Here is a 7,682-nt window from a genome sequence, read left to right as displayed (position 1 = left end):
AGTAGTCATGCTAGTGTGGCGGTATTCGGACTGTTTTGTCTTAGCCCGTATACCCGAGCTGTCACCTCTACTGTCGACATCGTCGCCTTGGCAACTTGAACTCAGGGGTTACGGGTGGAACGTGTAAATGCTCGGGGCCATTTATCGCCGGAGTGGTCTCATCGAAGCTCGAGTGCAAGACTGACACATTTGTGATTTAATTTTGCTAATATGTAATTGAGCACGTGGCTATTGCTGAAAAGTATTTGTCGGGTGGCTTTGTAATAGGTGGCTTTGTCTTAAATTTACGGTTACACGGCAGATAGAAGCACCGTGCGTATGTGGCATATGATCAGATTCCTCTGGGCATATTGATGTTACCCAAGGAGCCCTCAGTGGTTTGAAAACAATGTTGTAATTTCAAGATGGCCATCATTAATAATAAAAAAAAAATCACTTCTCGTGTATTCGGGGCCATAAGAATCTCATTGGTTGTAAAATATTAGGCCACTGAACAAAATGAATTTCATTTTGAAGAATTAAAGGATTAATTAGGCCTATGCATCACATTTCCCTAATACACGGGGGCCTATTGTATGCACCTAATTAATATTTTGCAGTGTATATAAACAGGTCGAAATCCTTTTGCGGTCTGTTAGAGTGTAAAGCTATGTTTATGTTTACACTCCATGTAAATGCATGTAGATCCCTTCAGGCATAATACGCACGAATAATTCAGTAGGTAAACCATGCAGAGATCATGTAGACCCCGTCTTGTGGCACCTTCTCATTCCAACGAGTTACACTCCAGTTGATTTAAACTTGAGACAAGACGAAATCATGAAACGTACTCACTCGAAGATCAAAATGCCGGTCGAGATTTTCACTGGACTGAGATGTCCTTTTGCAATTTTTAGATCTCAGCTTGGAGTGATTTTCACTCTTTGGGAGAGGCTACAAAATTTTGATTAAAACATAATTTCCCTTATTGCTAAGGTTTTGATTCCTTCGGTTTCCCATTTACTTTACCCCGACTTCGGTAAACTACAGTTCTCTGCATGCTTGATTAAAGTTTGCCCTGTGTCGCCTTAAAATACAGTCTTCATAAAAAGGAGTAGTAGTTTCCTTGTTCGAACGGCATCATTGTACAAGAACCCGGTGGTACAAGCTAATCTTTCGTTTTGTCATCAACCTTGAACTAAGCTGTGTTATACAAAGGGTAGCAGTAATCCATTTGGTTTAATACAGACTTTCAAAATGCACCTTTCAGTTAACTTTATTTTCAACTTTTGTTTCACTAATTCAAAGAGTATTTTACTGCCTTTTTGGTTTTTATGCTGATGAGTATATATATTCATGAGCGAAATTCAATTGTGATTTCGTTCCAGGAAGAAGCCTTAAGTTTGCACTGGTTTGTGTTTATACATTTTGCTGGACTAGGTTTTCTCTTCTTTGCTGATTCATATTTATTTATGTGCAGTAAGCAAGTATCAATTTCTTTCTAAGAAATGCTTTCAGTACGTAACTTAAAATTCTGGGTTCACAGTTTGAACAGTAAACCTGTGCAGTGAACCATGTTTTCCCCGGACGACTTCACAGCAATAGCGCCCTCGGTTGTACAGGGAAGCATGGATGATTTTTGATTGTTTTAAAAAGTGCACTTTTCAATGAATTTAACCAAGATAGGAATGACAAAGAGTTTTCATACACTGGAGAAGAACATAACATTGAAGAAGAATTGTGTCTAAGAAAAATTCATTGCATATACACTTTAAAACAAATTTGCTGGTCAACAATAATTTCGTCAATTAATGTTGGATAATTGCAAAATATTATGACGGATTGTACCTTTAATTGATTTAACTAATTAATGAATCCCTCCGATGCCCGACCTGACATTTTACTGATCATGGACCGTCAACTTGTGAAGGCCACTTACAATACAATCATGCCCCAACCCCAAATACCTTTTAATGGCATTTAAATTGATTTAAGGGTGTCTGCCAATGCCTACCAATAAAAAGAGAGAAAAAAAGGTCAGAATAAGGTCGCAGTAGCTTTTATCCAGTAAAGGGGGGCACCAAGTCAACAAAATTGTGACACCCCCCACAACATGAAACAACCCAGACAGCTGTCTAGACAGCTGAGAGACACATCAGAGAGACCGACAATGATGTATGGCAGGCTCTGCCTGGCCAGGGCAGCCTTTGTGTAAAAAATCCCATAGGGCCATGTGGCAAAGAGATTAGTATGTATTCCTATGGGACTTGGCAAGAGGCTGGCTCTGGCTGGCTCTGGTGAAAAGGATACCAGCCAAGGGGAAATCCCTACCTCCAAGGCGACTGAACTAGGTTATTCAACATCGGGAGAGGTAGGATTAGATGTAAGGTCATTGCATTTGGCCGTAAAGAAAATTAATTAAGAAATTTAAAAAAATGGCCTTCAGCAGCTGACGGACCGGAGGGCGCTCATATCACACGTAAACCCATTAACACGTGGAATACATGTACATAGTGAAGGCGGTTCTTTACGAAGTGTTGAATTAGTATGAAGGCGGTTTTTCACAAATATATATATATATATATATATATCCATATGTATCTCCTATATCTCCAGTGAAAATGTTGGTGTAGTCTATCTCTTTACCTACCTAAACTGTAAAAACTCGGGTGTTAAAATCAACACTTTTGGGTGTTATCAGATGACCACACCACAGGGTGTTACTTTAACACTTATGATATTACGTTGCACACCTATAAGTGTTACAGTGCACTAGAAGGTGTTACAAGTAATACCAAATAACACAAAAATCTTAACACCAGTGAAAATGTTGGTGTAGTCTTCTGATAACACCACGGGTGTTAAATTTAACACCCCAGTTTTTGCAGTGTGTACTTCCTATTGCTAAGAAATAATGACCGACAGAAAAGACAGTTGAGTTTTCGTAAGTCAAATAATTACACACAATGCAATATTACTGAAGCACACCGATCTTTAAGTATTTTGGTTTTAAAAAATACTTAAATCTGTAAGATACCATTGCGAACGATTTATTATTTCCTTATCATTCAACTCAATGAAGTATTTCACCATGTTTTTTGGCTAATTTCCATGAAGTCAGTTAAGGAAAAAAATACCAAGACTGAGGGTGAAAGACCGCATTTGCCATGCTCTTTCTTGCGAACGCACACTTTAAAAATGACTGCTCTGGAAAAAATGTAGCCAGGATGCTAGGTAACGTATAGGTTCCAATCTATAACTTGTTCACATAACGGAAACCTCATCAATATTGGAAACCATTGGAGGAGACGATCTGTGATGATAATAATGATATGCCGTCATGAGCTCCCTTTGTCAGCTGCGCCAAATTTTTCATATCGGCATACACATAAATTTTACGTTGAACGCTGCCACTTAGACGTCGTTTCAAATCTGGTGAGCAAACATTGGAAGGGAATGGTATACGACAGTTTTTTTAAACCAATTTCATGTGATCTTCATTTCACTTCCTTTCCTATTGTCACTCCATTCCCTGTTTTAATATCAGAAATAAGTAACCACCAAAAAGTCCTTCACCATCCGTTGTTCAAGCAGGAAGTTCAGCCCCAATCTTAGTGTGACTGTCAAAACCAATACGAGCTCCTTTCCTTGAGTACTAGTACGAGTACTTTGGTAAGAGTATGAGTGCGAGTAGAGGGCAAGTTTTTCTTGAAAGTACGAGTACCAGTACAAGTAGATTCTCATGAGTACCGAGTACAGAAAGAAGTATAAGAATATAAGAACGGGTACGAGGACGAGTGCGAGTTTTAATACGTACTGCACAATTGGACATTGGCTTTTCCAAATTAAGGTGTTTCCCTCCGTTGCGTCGTCTAGGATTAGCGCTTCCGTAGGTGGAACACTAGACACAATGAATGGTATTAATAATTAAGACCTGCTGGCGTAGATGGGAGACTGAATAGAATGGATAGAATTGGTAACTAAGACCTGCGTAATTGAGCCTGCACAACATACACCATACAATACCTTTTCGGGTAGCAAAACATTTATTAGGTAGGCGATCACGACCACAGTTGTGTCATTTCCTGGAATGAAACGCGATTGATAGGTTCCCATTTTGCCTGCTCCTTTGGAATTAGGTGTCTTCTGGCGTTTAGCTTGTTTACCCTTGAAATTTACAGGACCGGAGCTTGTTTGGACGTCAGCTACTTTGGGCTGAAACTTTCTCGAAGTTGAACTTGTTCGGACTTGAGACCTTTGGAATAGAATTCGTTTGGGCTGGAGATAGCCCAAACACAAGTTCATTGGCTGGAGTTCGTTTGAACGCAAGAAGATTCGTACTTCAGGTCATTTGCATTTCACTTGTTATCCTATGGAAGACTTTTATTACAGCCAGCACTTGAAGTTGATAGGTAAGCTAAATGTTAAATAACTCCTTTTCGTTTGAGTTCAGCGCCATCATTCGTTCGATATTCATTGATCTAATGGACAAGGTTTGGATAGCCTATGTAAGTCGTTCAAGTAAAATAAAGTCATTCAAGTTCACACGAAATGCAATAGATTCAAATTTGCTACATTCAAATTGTTACAGCTGAAAGATGCAGTTACCACTTTCGGCCCCGATTGCATCGGAATTGCATCCAAATTGTTCCTAATTGGAAGACTTAAGTTCAGGCTAGGGGTTCAGTGCCATATTTCTGAAATTCCTCAATTCTTTTGCTCTCACAACTCTCTAATGTAGGACATTTTGACTGTATAACTCATTAATGAGCTAGACGGACGCATTTGTGGCCCTTTTACAGGGATGCACCCTTAGATTCTCCGATATATACATGTAGTCGGAGTGCATAAATAGGCTTTGGAGGCACTGGGACCCGCAAAAGAAATCTCCCGACACAGCTTCCAGGTAGTTTACGACAGAGCAATACCCCTTGCAATGTCAGGCTTGTGGTGTATGAAATCGGGCATGTGGGTGTTCTCCAATACACGTGAGGGGCAACAAATTGTATGTACACAACGATGAAGCCCAACGTGGAAGTCTTTGCATGTCTAATAAATTCAAAAATGATTCACTTCAATTGTAAAAGAAAGACTACAGATTTACACAAGTGGAACCGAACATTACATGAATCAAGCTCAGACACATTATCGTTTGACGCGATCCTATGTAGGCCTTATAATGTTAAACGGTAAAACAAAAGTCAGGTTCATCGTAGCCCAGTATGTATTGATAAATTATGGATAAAAGAGTAATAATCGATAACTCCAATTGCTTAACCCTTAGAAGGTGTCATTATTCAAATTTTCCCGAAGTGTGACCTCTTTCCTCAGAATATACAGAGAAACATGATATAAGTTTGCTTTCACAACTGTGCAAATACAGTATGTATCGATAAAATATCCATAAAACATAAATAATCGATAACTCAAATTGCCCCACCATGACAGGGTGTCATCCTTCGAATTCTTCAAGAATATGACATCCTTATCCAGAATATGCAAAGAAACATTGTATAGGCCTATCCAACAAAACATGGTGTGATCTGGACATTGCCTTGTTTTCAAAACCCCTACCCTGCCCTAATTAAGTTTAGTCTAGTCAATTTTAGTCTAGACAACCTAGATTCATGTTGTAGACAATACCGAATCATAAATGGGGGTGGGGTACATCTATTGGTAAACAAATCTTGAGCGTGTCCATGGTAACTGGAAGTTTATATGCACCACAATGATAAATATTACCATGTAAAGAGTTTTCGCAGATTGTATAACTTGTATTTGTTGACATTTCGTCGTTCGAGATACAAATTGGGAATGGGAGCATCTTATTTATTTTATTTCTATTAGTAGTTGCTGGCGGGGAATGTGCTTCAGGTTAGGGCGCGGTCGGTAGCACGGCAGATGTAAGCTGATTGAGCAGTCGCGTTTACCTGCGAGTCGACAGTTTGTGGGCAAATCGACCTTTCATTTAGGAACACTGACTGCGTTTGAAGTCAAAAACAGGCAACCCGTGCAGGCGTTTCCGTGGCTATACGGTCACAAAGTTGGCTTTCATTGTCTTAACTTAAGGAAGGACGAAAACTGAAAAGTAGATGTGACGGAGCCCCGATTTTGCGTCTTTGGCTAATGAATGTGACAGCTAGCACGCTAATCGAACTGAAGCTTAATTAATTTAAACACGAATTATGCTAGCCTATTTCAGGAACTTTCACGCACAGAAGAAGGACAAAACACACACAAAACGAAATTAAAAAACAAACCAAACAAAAACTCAAGCAAAGCCCAAAGGATGGCGACAATTTAGTTTTGAATGACCACACGATTCTGGAATGACTAAAACGCACGCGGGTGTCCTGAGCATGAAACTGAATATGACAATGGGGAAAATGAAAAAAAATAAACAGAATAAAATAATTATTTCTGAAAATAGCAGGCGAATGTACTTAGGTAGCTTTTGGTTTTTCTTTTCTTCTCTTATTGGGTTTATAATCTTTTTGAGGGTCTATTTTTCTCTGTTGTGGTTAACAATAAAGTCAAAAACGGAAACACCATAATATTTCCTTCCAAAGTATTGACTTATTCGTCGTAAGAATGCGGCGAGGGGCCCCCGTTCACCTACAGATAAATGAATAATTTATTAAATAATTTATTGCCGGTATTCGTGGGTAATTTGCAAAAGCATTATAAGACAAATTACCGGGGTAATTTTCGTGATAGATTTCGATTTTTTTTCGATGAATTCCCGCTTCGCAATTTGTCTACTATTGTCAATTGATTTTTTTCTTTGTGTCGGCGCCACAGTCAATGCACAAATATTAATTAATTTTTGGCTTGCTTAGTTGATGGCTTCCTGGATTATCGGTTATAATAGGACTCCGCAATAAGTGTTCCGTGTCACAAACCACACATTATGTATCTACATGGCGAGTCTGTCCAATCCTGGTTTTTTCTCATCAACCACAAGTAATATTGCAAAAGCAATAATCACTGAAACATTAAATTTCCTAATAAAGGCAAGGCCACAGCTTGTTGAACAAAGGAGAGGAAAAATAACTTTAGATTGGTGATTAATTTTCGACATTACCAAGTGATGATGGGCAGCAAATAATCTTTATTTTGTGAAGAATTAATTTTAAGCTGCAACAAAAAGTACTCGCAACTCTTCCCTACATAAAGGTGAGGCGATATTAATTATTATTTTATTACATGCAGTTTCAAAGGAAATTGTCAACAAGACTAATCCAAGGACAAATTAGAAACTACTGTGACAGTGGCCCTGAGATATATGCCAGTGAACCCTCATAATAAAAGGTAGATTGAATTATAAAAACAAAACCCTTCTTTTTGTAAACTTGTTTTATTTTTTTTTCAACAAATATAAAAAAACTAAACGTGACTCTAATGACTCATCTTAGATGTTAGCCTTACAGGTCGCTACGTATGTCAATGGTTTAACAATATGGGCGGCCATCCCCAACAACATAAAAAATGAAAACAAAATTAGATTTAAAATATCAGTAATAAAAAAAGACTAAAAAATAAAGAAACGGAAATAAAACAAAAACAGGAAAACACAAATAATTTAATAACAACAAATAAAAATAAAATAATGAAAAATAAAACAATCAAAAATAAATAAATTGAAGGTCGAATAAAATCAAAAGATCAAACTATAAAGCTAAAAAAAAGAACAAAACACCAGA

This window comes from Acanthaster planci, linkage group LG01 (genome assembly GCF_054643075.1).
Source record: "Acanthaster planci isolate LZ-2023a linkage group LG01, COTS_SCS, whole genome shotgun sequence".
NCBI lineage: Eukaryota > Metazoa > Echinodermata > Asteroidea > Valvatida > Acanthasteridae > Acanthaster > Acanthaster planci.
The sequence above is the reverse complement of the archived record's forward strand: the minus strand, read 5'-3'. Positions refer to the sequence as shown.